We start from the raw sequence: 16,087 nt of genomic DNA on the forward strand, positions 1-16,087 counted from the left end.
GTCATTGTCTGACGGCCATGTCAATTGAATTTGGTCAGATTCAATGTCACAAAGACTTAATTAGAAAATTTGTAAAAGTATGACTTAAACAAATAAATTAAAAGTACTTGGATTTGATCGAAGAAAGCATGAAAGTATAAGGATGAAAAGTAGAATTTTTCGTTAACGTAACATAATAACACACAACCTCACTGTGATTGTCAACTTCTATATTTTTTGGGTCAGGTGATTCTCAACAAGTAATAGAAAGAGGAATAAACTATCTCTGAGATGTAAAAATCTCTTACTTAGTCTTAGCCCAATGGAATACTAGTCAGGAAGGTAAAAATAAATATGTAAGACTTCAATGGACGTTTATGTTTTCTTTAGCTATCCATTTTTACGACAGAAGCCAAACCTCCACACAAAACTATCGTTGCTATCACCAAACGATAAAGAAATGAAAACCTATGGTGACTTCATGAAATGTCCTATACTCAATGTGGATGATCTATTTTTGACTGGAGGAGTGAGGTGGACTTTATCTTGTGCGTGAAATGTGACCCAATACGCCACACCCAAAAAATGAAAAGGAAGATCATTGGACGGTGAGAAACCATCGTAGGATTTACAACATCACTTATCATGTCTCAATCAAACTAAAATATTGAATGAGATTCTTACAATAGATGATGTTTTCTCGGTCATCAAATTTTGTGTAATCAACTTTAAGCAAATGAAACCAATGAACATATGGATGGACTGATGTCAGCATACAAAATTAGTACCCATGCCCTGCATTGTACGTTTCTGAGGGTACGATTCAATCAGAAATTCAGGACAAAAACCCTGTCCAAGCATGAATAACAATGCAAACTGTGATTTTTTTTTTGTAGCTAGGGTGCAAATTCCAACATTTGGTGCCCGTATAATACCATAGGAGAACTGCATTCCCTCAATGAATGTAAATCCACTGACATTTGCTTTTACGGAAATAATGACTAATCTAACTTAAATTCTAAACTTCCCCCAAACCAATTAATTGCCTCATCCCAAACAAAGTTTGAGGCGGCTTTGTGTTCATCCTAAAATAAATCCGTGTCCTAATTCCTACGATAAACTACCAAGCAATGGCTTATAACTTAACGCGATCCAGGGTTTAGAGCTCGGTACTAACCGAGTCATATAGATGACGTGGATCTAATACACAATATATTCATAAATAAATTGTTTGCTCAATAAAATAGTGGTCAACTTGGGCAGTTGACTGCTTTTCAACTAGTATGTACAAGACAGCTAATTTTCAACGACATAAAGCATTTTCTGAACGGTTTATTTTCAATGACACGAGCATTTTATCTGATTTAGTCTATGTATATAGGTGGATTATCGTATTTACTATGACGGTCATAAAAAAGAGTAGGTTGATACAACTCTAAAATTGCCGGTGGTGTAATGTAATCAACCCTACTTATCACGACAAATGACAACACTCAACAATCTAATCCAAACTAATGCTGCATTATTTATCGCGATAAATGCCACCGGTGGCAGAATTGAAGAGTCGCTTATTTTGCGTCAAGCCGGGATTAACGTACAGATCAATTAAGGTAGAGGGAAGCCTAGGCAACTCTTCAAGAATGTTGCAGTGTAGCAAATCAAGAGTCTGAAGACTTGACATGAACTGGATTTCTGATGGAAGGCTGGATATATGTGTACATCGAAGTCAGTTCTCTAAGACGATCTAGTTTCCTAATATCACTAGGAATCACTCCCTCCAAACTCCTACACCAGGATGCATGTATCTCTTCCAGGTTTATCAACTCTTCAATGTAAGAAGGAAATTCTCTTAAGAATCAAGAATCCATTTTCAGCACTTTCAAACTCTGCAGGTTTTTAGTTGAATCGGGCAACTTCAAAATACCCATACCTGAAATATCCAACTCTACTAATGAGTCTTCCAGTTTTCCAATGGATTCCGGAAGCTTTCCTAGCCCACGACAATCCCTCAAAGACAAGCGTCTGAGCTCCCCCAAGTCTCCAATTGACTCTGGGAGTTCAAGAATTTTCGCGTTATCCAAGGCTAGCACTAAAAGAGCTTTAAGTTCAAAAACTGAACCAGGAAGCTGAACCAATGAGAAGCAATTAGTGGCACTAATGAGAATTTGCAGTTGAACCAATTTGCCTATCGATCCAGGAAGTTCTCGTACAGAAGTGCCATCGATCAGGAGCTCTTCCAAAGCATTCATCCCATCCATTTCCACTGGCAACATGCCAAGTTCGGAGCAGAACTTCAAATTCGGGGTAACCAAGAGCTTCAGATCATTAATTGAAGGATCTAAATGAACCAATCGAGAACATCACTCAAGAATCAGTATCTCTAAATTTGGGTAACAAGAGAAGCTGGAGGTAACTAATAAGCCCGCACAACCTGTAAGATTCAAGACTTTCAAACACTCCATCTGCAAAACAAGGAGAAAAATTCAGATGGCGTAGAACTCTCAATGTACTTAAGGGCCAACACAAACACAACAACAAAGAAGCTATGATGCACCTTAATTCCTTTCCAACCTCCCCAGGATTCTGTAACCGTACTCCACGAAAGATCAAGAATAACTAAGTTCTCTAAATGAATGCTGATTGCTTCACAATCTCGAGGGCACCCTTGCCAGTGAAGCCACCGAACATTTAATAAGGCATCTGCAAATCTTCCAACAATATTGGTGCAACCAAAGCTGAGAAATGTCTTGCTCGGTAGGATCTCAAACCCTGCCATGATAGTGTTAAGGTGGTCTGTTCCTGTACGATGGACCACAAAAGTCAAGTAGAGAAACATGTGGAAATCTTCAGATAATGAAATTACTATGGATGCCTAAACTCACGAGGTAAAGAAAATGCTTCATACATGAGACCGAAGAAAATTGAAAATCAAATTAGGGCCTGCATGCTACTTTTTTTCCCGACATACCCTTTTCCTCTTCTTCATGTCGTGGGCTTTGGCAGGAATGTAGAATCTAACACATGTTCCTGGATCATGGAAACCTTCGTAAACAATCTTCCTGGCAAGGCACCTTAGCATTTTGTGCATGCCTATTTTATTTTCTTCCATTTTTATTAGGGACATATGATGAAGGATCTCGATTTCATCATAAGGACGATCATAATCATGCCACATATATGAGGCAATCCTACAATCCACATCTGAGAGAAAATATGCAACATCAAGATACATCTGCTTTTGCTTATGATCTAATGCTTCATAAATTGTTCTGAGAATCTTCTGGTAATCTTCCTGAAATTGTTGTATGAGATCTCTGAATTTAATCCATTCTTCTTGTCCTTTACCATGCAAAAAAGAACCAAAAACTTTGACAAGTAGCGGAAGTCCCTCTGCAGCCTTGACTATTCTGTTTGCAACTTCAATATAAGGTTGATGTTTGTAAATCTCCCATTGCATACTGCCAGAAAAGGACAAAAGCTCCATTATCATCCATCGGACTAACATCGTAAGTATGAGCCGACCCTTGATCAAGAAACCCTTGAAGAATGCTTCTTTGTTTTGAGGTTACAATTATTCTACTGCCAGAACCAAACCAATCAAGCTTAGCTCCTACATACTCCTTGAGGAAGGACACATTTTCCACATCATCGAGAACAAGGAGAACTTTCACATTCCTCAAGATCTCTTTCAAAAATCGTACTCCTTTGAAAGCAGAAGCAACCTCACACTCTCTTTCAAAATATGAAAGATCAACTTGGTTTGAAGACACTGAAAACCACCGGTTGCTGCATCGTTTCTTCAATCTCCGCAAGAAAACTACAAGCGTCAAAGTGAAGGGAGATTTTGTTATATATGATCTTGGCAAGAGCAGTCTTTCCAATGCCATCTCTCCCATGGATTCCAACAATTCGTACATCATTCACTTGTGTGTCCAATAAGCTAATTATTTGCAATACTTGACTGTCTTCAAGCCCCTAAAAAGGTACTTAAGTTTAGGAGAATGTAACTTTAGTAGAGAGGGGAAGAGAAGTAAAAAAATATACAGAGGTACTGTATGTTCCAGATGATAACGCCATTCTCTGAAACATGTGCTTTGAATGTGCATGTCAATCAAATGAATTGTTAGTTGAGATGCTGTAACTAATGTTTAGCTGACAGAGTAGACAGGTTGTTGAAGATAACCTCTACTGAAGTTCCTCCAACGCCATCATTCACTCCATGCATCCAACTTAAGCTAAAGATACGACGGTGCACCTGGTGCCTCCATCATGGAAAAATCTGTTAGTAAATCTGGCTTACTAAGCATCAAAAAGCCTAAACTGACTAACGTACCCTGTTTCTTATCCTTTGTAGTCTGAAAAGGAAGCACAGAAAGGTGACTACAGGCCTTATCAGGGGCCATCTCGAGGTTGCCTGCAGTAATAAATCAAGTAACAGTTTCCCTTGAGATTTTGCTTAAAGGTGCAAGATCTATATAATAAACAAAACTTAGTCCAACAGCATGAGGAAAAAAGCACAAACATAATTTGAACGATCCAATCTCGCACTGCTTCCGCAAAACACCAGCACAGAAAATCATCAGCCATCTAGAAAGTTAAACATTTGACACATTGATGAGAAGCCTATCATAAACAGTAAAAGCAGGAAGATGCAAAAACCACTTAAAAGATAGTATCCAGAAGTTAAGAGGGATGCTTTAGGTTTTCTGTGAACTATCAATCACAACAGTTATTCGGAAAGTGGATATGTCAAACTTCCTTCTCAAAGTGTAAACTATCAATCACAACAGTTATTCAGAAAGTGGATATGTCAAACTTCCTTCTCAAAGTGTAAACTATCAATCACAACAGTCATTCGGAAATTTTCACTTTCCAGGAACCATGAGAGCTACAATATTCTTTACAAGTTACAACTTACAAATGCTCTTCGGCAAGTTTCCAGTCCTGAGAGAGAGTTTCTAATCTGGCATGTTATCTCTTTGTAATTTTATTGCTTAGACAACATTTCTCTGCTGATTCTCCAATCCTGCCACTTCTAATTCGTTGGAGATTTTTACTGTCTGTTTAGTTTTTCCCTAATACTAACAATCCTTCCTAAAACAAAGTGCACAGCATTTAGAGCTACGTAGTCTTACCCATTGTATTCTTTACTGGATAATATGATTCATGGCACCAAAACTATTGAGTGTCTTGAAAGCAATGAACTGAGACTAATATAAGAATTCACCACTTTATTAACATTTGTGTATAATCAGCTCAACACTAGAGTCCACTAAGCAAAAGAACAAAGTGAAGAACCATAAGAAGTTTGCCCATCCTCTAAAACAGTCAGGAGTGGCAAAGAAGTGGATAGGACATAAGCTGAAAGTGGCAGCTGCATAAGGCTGTGGTGATGGGGGATGCAAAAAGGTGAATTAGTTGTTTCAGAAGAATATAATCGGATTCAGGCGATTCGAGTATAGTTGCATTTCAAGAGATACTTTTTCAATCAACCAAGATGGTCATTTGGCAGGTAAATACAGAAGAGACAATGATAATAGACAAATATACCTAGAGGTATTTACATATTAAAAAGTCAAGTTGGATGCGTTGCTGCTCCACTTAACACAAAGCTACAGACACCCTCAATAGCTAATATCACAAAATTAAATTACTTGCCATTATTTTGTACAATCAAAGAACAGATCAGAATTGTGGGAATCTAAAACCACAATCGCCAAACAGCAAGCTATTTAAACTCTTGTAAAAGGTTCCTTTTGGAACTAGCTACAAGGGCGGGAATTTATTATATGGAAAGATAATTTCTAATAAATCTGGGGAAAAGAAATGAAGAACCTAGAAAAGAAAGGAAAAATTATAGATAGGCTATGCTGGATATGATCTTCGATGAGGTAAACAACAACCGAATCTATTACACAGATGGAAAGTGGATAGAATGGGGCTTTGTCGTTGATCGATATAATTACAAAGCTCCTTTCCCTCCTGCTACTCTTGATATTAATTAGAAAACAAAAAGGATTAATAGCCCCACTTACTCTCCCATCAATGTACTTTGGACAATATTCCTACTCTTTATCTCGTCTGTTAACTTCAATGTAATTAATAGTAGTCAATAGGCTAAATTTACCAATCCGAATTTTATTTGGTTTTTTCATTCATTAGTCATACATATTGAAGTCTGTAATTGTATCTAATTTTTGTAGCATGATTTATCATGTGTTCGCGCATACAGAATATAGATAGGAAGCAATTATACATTCTTTACATTGTCGAAAAAATTGATATCTTATATGATACTTTAGCCATGCTGATAACAATCACCAAAGTAATGCAACTCACAATTAAGCTCTTAATTTTTCTTTTTGAATTTATAAATCTAGTTACACATATCATTTTTGCATAGTCCTTCTAGTATGAAACACTATAAAATTATCAACATTAGTGATTGTTGAAAACAAAATTACAAAAAACACTATCTATCCAATACGTGCATTATCATACTCCTTGGTATGAAATATATACATTAGACCTAATTACTTCAAAATTATCATATTAACAGCCAAAAGCAAGCTTTAGATAATAAAAGCCAATTAAATTTGTACTATAATCTATGAAACTTCGACAAAATATTATAACCTTCTAAGCTAGGGTTGAGCAAAAGTTCTTATCTCGTCTCTAAGTTTCACACCCACCATCCCTTCTAAAATATTAACTAATAACTCTTCAAGTTTTGTTCCCCGTGATCAGACTAAATCACTTCTCCAATCTCTTAGAAAGATTTTCATGGCCGCCTCTAAGCAATATATTTAACATCCTAGCATTCCAAGAGACAGTCTTAATGTCCATATGCGGTGATTTTCTACTTAATTGGACTTCTACTTTTCACTTTGAGCATTTATAATTGGATTTTTGTTTGGTAGCTAAAATTTGATTCTTATTTAGTATTGACGACCGCTTATCTTAAAAATCGTATCGATGTCAGCATTCAAAGTACTGTGAATATTTTTTACAATTTCAAAATGTCCTTTTGACAAGTGTATTCAAGAGCACTAAGTGGGCCTCCCATTTACGCTGTAGGTGTTAGGAAATATCTAAGAAATTGAAAAAAGACTCGGCATCTTAAGAGCCACCCTTTGTGCCAAAAACGTAAGCTGGAAAGCCAACTATCCTTTTCAGCACCTTTAGAACTTTCCTCATTCTTAAAAGTGCCACCTATCTTTGTTTCCAAATAACCCAAAAGATGGTACCGGAGCACAACACTTTTCCTATCTTTGGAGCATGTTAGCCTAGACCAAGCTAAGAGTTCCTCTCTTACAGACCCTACCACAACCTAACTAATGTGCAAGAGCGATAAAGTAGTATTTCAAAGTCTTCAAACCTCCAGGCAATCATGGAGAAAAACACAGAAAAAATCCACTCGTGCAGCATCAATTCTTTCACTTCCATGTCCAACAAGCTAATTATTTGCAATATTGACTGTCTTCAAGCTCCTATAAAGGTACTTAAGTTTAGGAGAATGTAACTTTAGTAGAGATGGCAAGAGAAGTGAAGAAATATACAGAGGTACTGTATGTTCCAGATGATAACGCCATTCTCTGAAACCTGTGCTTTGAACGTGCCTGCCAATCAATTATTCCTTTTGTTAGTTGAGATGTTGTAACTAATATTTAGCAAACTGAGTAGATAGGCAGTTGAAGATAACCTCTACTGAAGTTCCTCCAACACAATCATTCACCTCATGCATCCCATCTAAGCTAGAGACACGACCGCAAAACTCCTGTCTCCATTATGGAAAGATCTATGTGTAAATTTGGCTTACTAAGCATCAAAAAGCCTAAAATGATTAACATACCCTGTTTCTTACTGTAATAAGTAACCGAAAATGCCACAGAAAGGCTTAACTGACTAACATACCCTGTTTCTTATCCTTCGCAAGAGGTACAGAACAGTAAGTACCGGCCTTATCAGGGACCATTTCGAGGTTGCCTGCAGTAATAAATCGTGTAAGAGTTTCCCTTGAGATCTTGCTTAGAGGTGGAAGATCTATAATAAACAAAAGTTAGTCCCACAGCATAAGGAAGAAAACACAAACATAATTTGAGCGATCCCATCTCTCACTGCTTTCGCAAAACGCTTGCACTGAAAATCATCCATCTAGAAAGTTAAATTTGTAACACGTCATTGACATGCCTATTGTAAACAGTAAAAGCAGTAAAATGCCAAAACCACTTAAAGATAGTATCCAGATGTTAAGTGGGATGCTTTAGGTTTTCTGTAAGAAAAGAAGTGGATATGTCAGACTTCCTTCTTAGAGTGCAAACTATCAATCACAATAGTTGACCGGAAGTTTTCATTTCCAGGAACTATGAGAGCTACAATATTCTTTACGAGTTACAAATTACAAATGCTCTTTTGCAAGTTTCGTGTCCTGCAGAGAGAGTGTCTAATCTAACATGTCATCTCTTTGTGGCTTTATTGCTTAGCACAATTTCTCTATCAATTCTCCAATCCCAGTATTTCTATCTTCATTTATAGTAATTCGTAGGAGCTTTTTACTGTCTGCTTAGTTTTTAAACTAACACTAACAATCCTTCATAAAACAAAGTGCACAGCATTTAGAGCTACATCGTCTTCCCTGTTGAATGTTTTTAAGCGATTATACGATTCATGGGAGCACAACATAAGTGTGTCGGAAGCAATGAATTGAGACTACTATAAGAATTCACCACTTTATCGACAATTGTGTATGATCAGCTCAACCCTAGAGTCCACCAAACAAAACTACAAAATGAAGAACCATAAGAAGTTTCCCAGTCCTCTAATATGTTAAACTATCGGAAGGGGCAAAAAAGCTGATAGGACATAAACTGAAGGCGGCAGCTGCATAAGGCCACGGTGATGGGGGATGCAAAAAGGTGATTTAGTTGTTCCAAAAGAAACTAATGGGATTCAGGCTATTCGAGTACAGTTGTGCTTCAAGAGAGGCTTTTGCGATCAATCAAGATGGTCATTTGGCAGGTGAATACAGAAGAGACAATGACAATAAATATATATATATATATATATATATATAGAGAGAGAGAGAGAGAGAGAGAGAGAGAGAGAGAGAGAGAGAGAGAGAGAGAGAGAGAGAGAGAGAGGTATTGTTGTAATAAAAACTCAAGTTTGATGCATTGTTGCTCCACTTAACATAAAGCTACAGAGACTCTCAATGATATCATGAGATTAACAATTACCTATCATTACTTTGTATAATCAAAGGAACAGATCATTATGAGATCAGTATTGTGGTGGTCTAAAAACCACAATCACCAAACAGCAAGCTATTTATACTCTTGCATTAGATCGAAAAGTTTTTTCTGGAACTAGCTATGAGGGTGGGGATTTATCCTATTGAAAGACAATTTGTAATAACTACTGAAAAAAAACTAGAAACGAAAGGAAAAATTTAAAGATCGGCTATGCCAGATATAATCATTCATGAGATAAAAAGAAACAATCAAATCTATTATACATGTAGAAAGTGGATAGAATGGAGCTTTGTCGTTGATCCATATCATTACAAAGCTCCTTTCCCTCCTGCTACTCTTGATATCAATTAGAAAAAGAAAAGGATTAATAGTCCCACTTACTCTACATTAACATACTTTGGACAATATTCCTACACTATTTATCTAGGGTGTTAACTTCAATATAATTAGTAGTAGTAGTAGTCAATAAGCTAAATCTGTCCATCCAAATTTTATTTGGTTTTTTCATTTATTAGTCATATATAGTTGCAGAATGTTCATTGTACAGATTGTGTAGTTGTATCTTGTTAGAGATATTTAGGTATCTTCTAGAGATATTTAGAATATTTCCTTTGATTCTCCGTATCTATTTTGATTAAGCATATCTGATATGATTTCCTTAGATTGTCATCTATTCAAGCCTATAAATAGGCTCCATGTACTCTTCTCTATTTACATTGAAATATACAGAATTTCTCTCTTCCACTTCTTTCACATATCTAATTTTTTAAAATTATTTATCATGCAATGACACATATAGAATTTAACTAGAAAGCAATTATACATTATTTAAATTATCCAAAAGATTGATATCTTATATGGTGCTTTAGCCATGTTGCTAACAATCACCAAAGTAATGCAAATCCCCACTAAGCTTTAAATTTTATTTTTTGTATTTATACACCTAGTTACACATTTCATTTTTGCATAGCCCTTCTAGTTTAAAAAACTCTAAACAGTTATCTTCATTATTAATAGTTGAAAACAAAATTACAAGAAACACTATTCATCCAATGATACATGCATTATCATTTCCCTAGGCGTAACTATCAAAGTAATTCAAAGACAACTCGACATCTTAAGAGCTGCCACCTCTATGCCAAAAAAGTAAGGTGTAGAGCCAACTATCCTTTTCAGCACCTATAGAACTTTCCTCGTTCTTTTTTTTTTCTTTTGGTCAAAACTTTCCTCGTTCTTAAACGATCATCTATCTTGCTTTCCAGTTAACCCAAAAATATAGTACCTGACTAGACCAAGCTAAGAGTTCCTCTCTAAAAGAACCTGCCACAACCTAACTAATATGTAAGAGCAATAAGGTAGTATTCCAAAGTCTTCAAACCTCTAAATGAAGGAGAAGCAGAGAATTAAATTCCGCATTCCACTTGAATGCTCTTCAAATCTTCTGTAGTAAGAAGCAAACTTCCATAGAAAGCTTAACCTAACAATTGCTTTAGTCTCCAGGAAAATACTCAACGGAAAAGGAGGGTTTCCAACTTCAGCTCCAACCATGGGATAGCTCCTATGTGCTGCAGTGAACATACCATCCCTACTATGCTTCCATAACACAGCATCCGCTTCCTCATTAAAACCATGAAAGGCACAAAGCACTGCCAAAAAAAAATCAAGAAAAAGCTCTCTTCCAATCTTGAGCATTCTTATAGAACTCAATGTATCATACCACTCCTCCATTTGCTCTTCTATAATTTTCCTCCACCAGAGCATCTTTCTGTCAGGAAAGGAGACAATTGAAGGTTGATCTCCACATCGTTTGTCTTTCCAAAATGAATTTGTATACCCTTGGCCACTGTGAATTTGCTTGAAGCTAGTGCTTCTGGTCTCTACATATCACCTCCAAGGGCTCCTTACAATATTGCCTATTTGCACATTAGTTATCCGTCTATTACAACTAAATATTTTAGGATCTCAAGAGAGAGGGATAGAGAAATTACTCTAAGAGTACATCATTACTCAATGAATAAATAGAAAAAGGATCTTGTACAAAATTGCTCCTGGTGCACTAGTTAAGAAACCAAATGAGCATATTGCAATTTCCAATACATTGATAGTCCTTTAATATGAACAATTGATGCTCCACAAATGCTTTGGGACAAGAACCATAAAAATAACACGAGTTCTATTTACAGAGCATTGAGAGTTGATAAACGCTCCAAAACCCTAATTGCCTTATTTAACACTTAGCTAATATAGCTTATTTTTAATATCACCTATTATACTTCAAGACTCCTCCTCAAGTTGGAGCATCCAACTTGCAACTATAGGGCGCATTGCTTCATAATGAATGTGGATACACCAACCAGTTTTAAGACAAAGACAGATACGAAAGTCGAACCTTACACAGCAAGCTGAATGTAATCCACATCGACTCTGGCTTTGACAAAGCACTGAAGCAAACTAAGATCAACAAATTGACACCTTTCTCTGACATAACCCAGGTAAAAATGTCTGATAACCCAACTTTCATGAGTTGTGGCAAGCTAAACTGCATCGCTTCCATGGCCCTCGACTCTAGCCTCACGAATTAAGTGTGCACAATAGCAATGCTCAAAGCTACCTCTTGACGGCAACTTCACACGTCTTTGACACTCGCAACCAAAGGCGGGCCTTACATCGAGCGACATGACAGAGTAGGTGTTGGGAATTTGGAAGACCAAAATTGAGGAATCTGCTGAAGATTCGTTCCTGTAGACTAAGCACTGTAGCTCTTTATTTCATTTAAGGAATTGATTACAGCACAAACCCAAGACCAAAAAAGTAAACCCATGCGAACAGAGCTCAATTAACAGAGGAGCAGAACTGCCACGAAGATAAAAGGATGAGGACAAAAAGATGAGGACAACCACAACTGACAAAGGAAGGATGAGAAAGCACAGCTTCCAAATGAGGTTCTGGGCTCATGACTGAAGATGGTGAGGCACGACTTTACCAGATCTAGAGAAGCTGAGGCTAGACAAATACTAGCAGTGTAGAGGACAGCTCACAACAAAGCACGATCAGCGACAAATCTTGCCAACAAAAAGCGATTCCCCACTTCCGTCGAGCACAGATCAGCAAGATCTCAGCTGGAGTTTTCTTTGTGAAACATGCTAAAAGACATCCCAGTTGAACTGGCCAGCCTGTTCCAGTTTTCAAAACCCTGGCTCTAAGTATTCCCCATTTCTTTCATCAACAGTGTTATATTATCAGCTCAACAATAGAGTTCACCAAAAAAAAAAGAGTAAATGGGAAATTCACAGCAAGTTTCCCAGTACTTGAATATGCTGAACAATCAGAAGTGCAACACAACCTTACATACCATAAGCTTAAGGTGGCAGCTGCTAGGGCTAATATTTGGTGCTTTCTTATCATATTTGTGCCAGTATCATAACAACCGAGATATTGCCGGTGATTCTCAAATATCGAAGAACAGAATGTCATGCGATGAGAGAGAATGCATAGAAAAACAGCATCGTGTCAAATCCATGTCCAAGTTGAACATGACAAGATCAGTATTCAGTCCCAACTTTAAAATCCAAACTCGGTATGATTATTAAGCATGTTACATAATGAGATATGTTTGACACATTCAAGGTATCAGTTCACACATAAAAAAACGTAACAATGTGTTTAGACGTACGTAAACATGTCCAAACCCACTTACGCATATTTGTTAACCCATTTAATTGAGCATGTCAAGTTTAAGCTTGTTATAAACAAGTCAAAAGAGATCAATCCATTGGCGACATGCTTATTACTTGTGTATAGACTGCTTGACCAATTTATGCAATGGATGCGATTAAGTTTAACCCGAACACACTTATCCAGGTAACATGCACGTGTCGTGCAATTGGTCAACCCTAGCGGTTGCATAAGGCTGATCAGAAAAAAAGGCGACTTCCTTGTTTCAGAAGGCAATTATGGGATTTTGGCTACCACAATATAGTCGCATTTCAAACAATGCTTGCATGAGTAAACAATGTGATTATTGTTTGCCTGAAAATACAAAAGCGACAACAATAATATATAAATATTTCCAATAGCAATGTTTTAGTAAAGTCAGTTTTGACGCATCAAGGCTCCTTAAAAGCTAAAAGGTAGGAGGCCTTCATGAATCACTAATATTGTGAACTTAACACCTACTTTGCCATCAGTTTTGTGTAATAAAAGGAATACTGTGGTAACATTTTTGTGTGGTGGTCTAAAACGAAAATTACTATACACTCAGCTATTCCACTTAACTCGACCATCAAACTGATAATGCAACATATGATCTTTGATGAAATAAACAATTGATAATTATGAAGTGTAGAATTGTCCCTCTATTCTTTGTGGATTCTACTCTTGCAAGGGTGATTAGCTATTGAAAAATTGAAGTACATGCAAGCAGCTTCAGAGTTCGGACGATGACTTGCATTCCCTTGTAGTTTCATTAATATGTTTACCCTCTTTTTTCTATTATATTCTAACATTACAACAACTGTATAATCATGTAAAATAATTAGTGGCGATATGACTTTTTATCTATTTTATGTAAGCACACTTAAGTCTGAAACTAACTTCATCAACGGGTACAATCTTTAGGAGAGAGTACTGGAGAACAGAGGAGAATAAGAGCAAAGAAATATACCGAGGTCCCGTAAGATAACAAGGGTCCCTGAATACTGGCCTTTGCATGAGCCTGCTCATTGGTTCTGTTCCATTTGGCTTTGAGTGGATCAGAACCAATGAATATATCTTCAGGCACTATGTTGGTGTTGAGTGTAACATCACCAGTGAATAGATTCTCAGGGTGTATGCCACTGAGTGGCTCAGCACCAATGAATAGCCTGTCAGACTCTATATCAGAACTGACTGGCTCAGCATCAGTGGATAGATCTTCAGGCACAAAATCACGCCCTATCTTCAGCTTAAGCCAAATTTCTCTAATAATCGATGTGATAAGTTCCCCAACACTGCCACAGCATAAAAAACCTCAGTTCCAAACCATTAACAGAAGTAATCGCAGGACGTACCACCCAACACACTACATAATGAAAGCGAGTTGGATGTGCTAAAAGATCACTGATCCTTAACTGCAGAGCATGATTTACCTGATGCAAAGATATATTAAACATACCAAACTGATGTTTAGTAACTGTATGTTCGTGTGATAATGCCATTGCAGCAAGTATTTAGTCCGACGGATGGATTATATTGTCACAGTTTGCCATTGGGCTAAAAATATCACTCAAGCACGCATTGAATTACAGAATGACGCGATCATGTGGATGAATAGAATGAACTTTTAAAGATAGTTCACGGAGTCAAACCGACATATGTTGTCAATTTGAGAGAAGGATTAGGCCCGACATAAAAGAAGAGGGAATTTAAAAATTTTACCCCAGTTAATTCCCATCAATAAATTTCCTCGTTTTTCCTCTAGTTTTGTCCCCCATAAAGCTTTGAAACGGGCTCGGTAACCATCATAAACCCAAGCAAGTGAACTAAACAATGTAATCTAGAGTACAGGAGAGCCTTCGACCAATATTTGCATTTTCTATCGTTGAAATTCCTTTTTCAGGTCTCGATTGAGCAACCAAATCAGAAGGAAACCTACAAGAGAAGAAGGCAGATGGTAGCATACCTTTTGTAAGACCTTAGTTTCCATACCCTTGATTTTACCAGCCTCCACAAGAGCCTTCTTCCACCGCTCCACTTTCTCAGCGCCCCACGTCCGCCTGAGCATGTCCACGGTGTCTCTGTAGATGGGTGTCTCCAGTTTCACGTTAGACGGTTCCCTATTGTAGAAAACGGGCAGGACCTCTTCCTTCCCACCTGATCTAGAAGCGCGCCCTACAATGAGCGCGAGCGACTCAAGGCACCAAGGGCTATAGCCGTAGGTTCCGGTGAAGATGGGCACGTAGATCTTGGAGCTGTAGACCCGTGTCGGGAGCTCTTTGGGAGTACGTAGGGGTGCGTCGTCTCTGAAAACGAGAAGCCCGCCAGCTTCCAAGTGGCGATGGAGGGAATCGGCGAACCCAAAGGGATTTTCGGACCCGCTGAAACCCAGGAACACATCGTAACTCGATTCAGCCGCCATTGACTTCATCATCATATCTTGATTCCGCCTCGCTTGTACAGCTTCGGCTCTTCCCCGTCTTGTGCGAGCGATTTCAGCCAAACTTATTTCAGCCATTTCTATTACTTCTGCACCCACCACCCTCGCTGGTTGAAATTTGTACTTTTTCCCTTTGCTTTCATCCAGCCTCGCCGGTTCATCTTCGCCCATTTCCAGATTATAGACATCGTATTCAGCCATACTCGATTCAACCTTCTTGATTCAGCCTTGCTCGTTCATCTTCTTCCGCCTCTTCTCCGTTTTCTGCCTGCGGATTCAGCCATACTTTAGATTCCGCTCGTCCTCCAGTTTGCCGCTCCACCTGGTTTTGTGTATGGAGAGTAATCAACTCGACCGGTCGGTCCGGGTTTGCCGCGCCGGTCGTTCAATCTGAGCCGTCGATTTAAGAGAAAGTAAATTCCAAAAAAAAAAAACAAATTGGTTACCAACATTCGATACTTAAAAGATGCTCGACCTTACCGTTTATTGACAAAACTTATGATAATAATCGATGATAAATTCAAATTGTTCACGATATTTCATGAACAGTAAATGTGTTAAAATGGGTCCATTGGACTGGATTGTTCAAACATTTTATAGGGTTAGGTGAAAATGAATTTAAAAAATTGAGGTTCAATCGGATTTGGTTCAAATGGGTTTGTAGAATGACTCATTTTTGGGAAATTCCAAACATAGACCTAAAGTGCTCTCATTTTCTCATATA

General features: G+C 37.7%; 1 pseudogene; it reads right to left on the reverse strand.

The window, feature by feature from the left end:
• The window catches only part of LOC115692987 (disease resistance protein RUN1-like), an 86,859-nt pseudogene extending 71,163 nt beyond the window's left edge, over positions 1 to 15,696 (reverse strand).
• Positions 15,697 to 16,087: the final 391 nt, after the last annotated feature.

This window comes from Syzygium oleosum, unplaced genomic scaffold, assembly GCF_021117445.2.
Source record: "Syzygium oleosum isolate NSW1041296 unplaced genomic scaffold, Sole_v2.1 Sole_v2.13, whole genome shotgun sequence".
Classification (NCBI taxonomy): Eukaryota; Viridiplantae; Streptophyta; class Magnoliopsida; order Myrtales; family Myrtaceae; genus Syzygium; species Syzygium oleosum.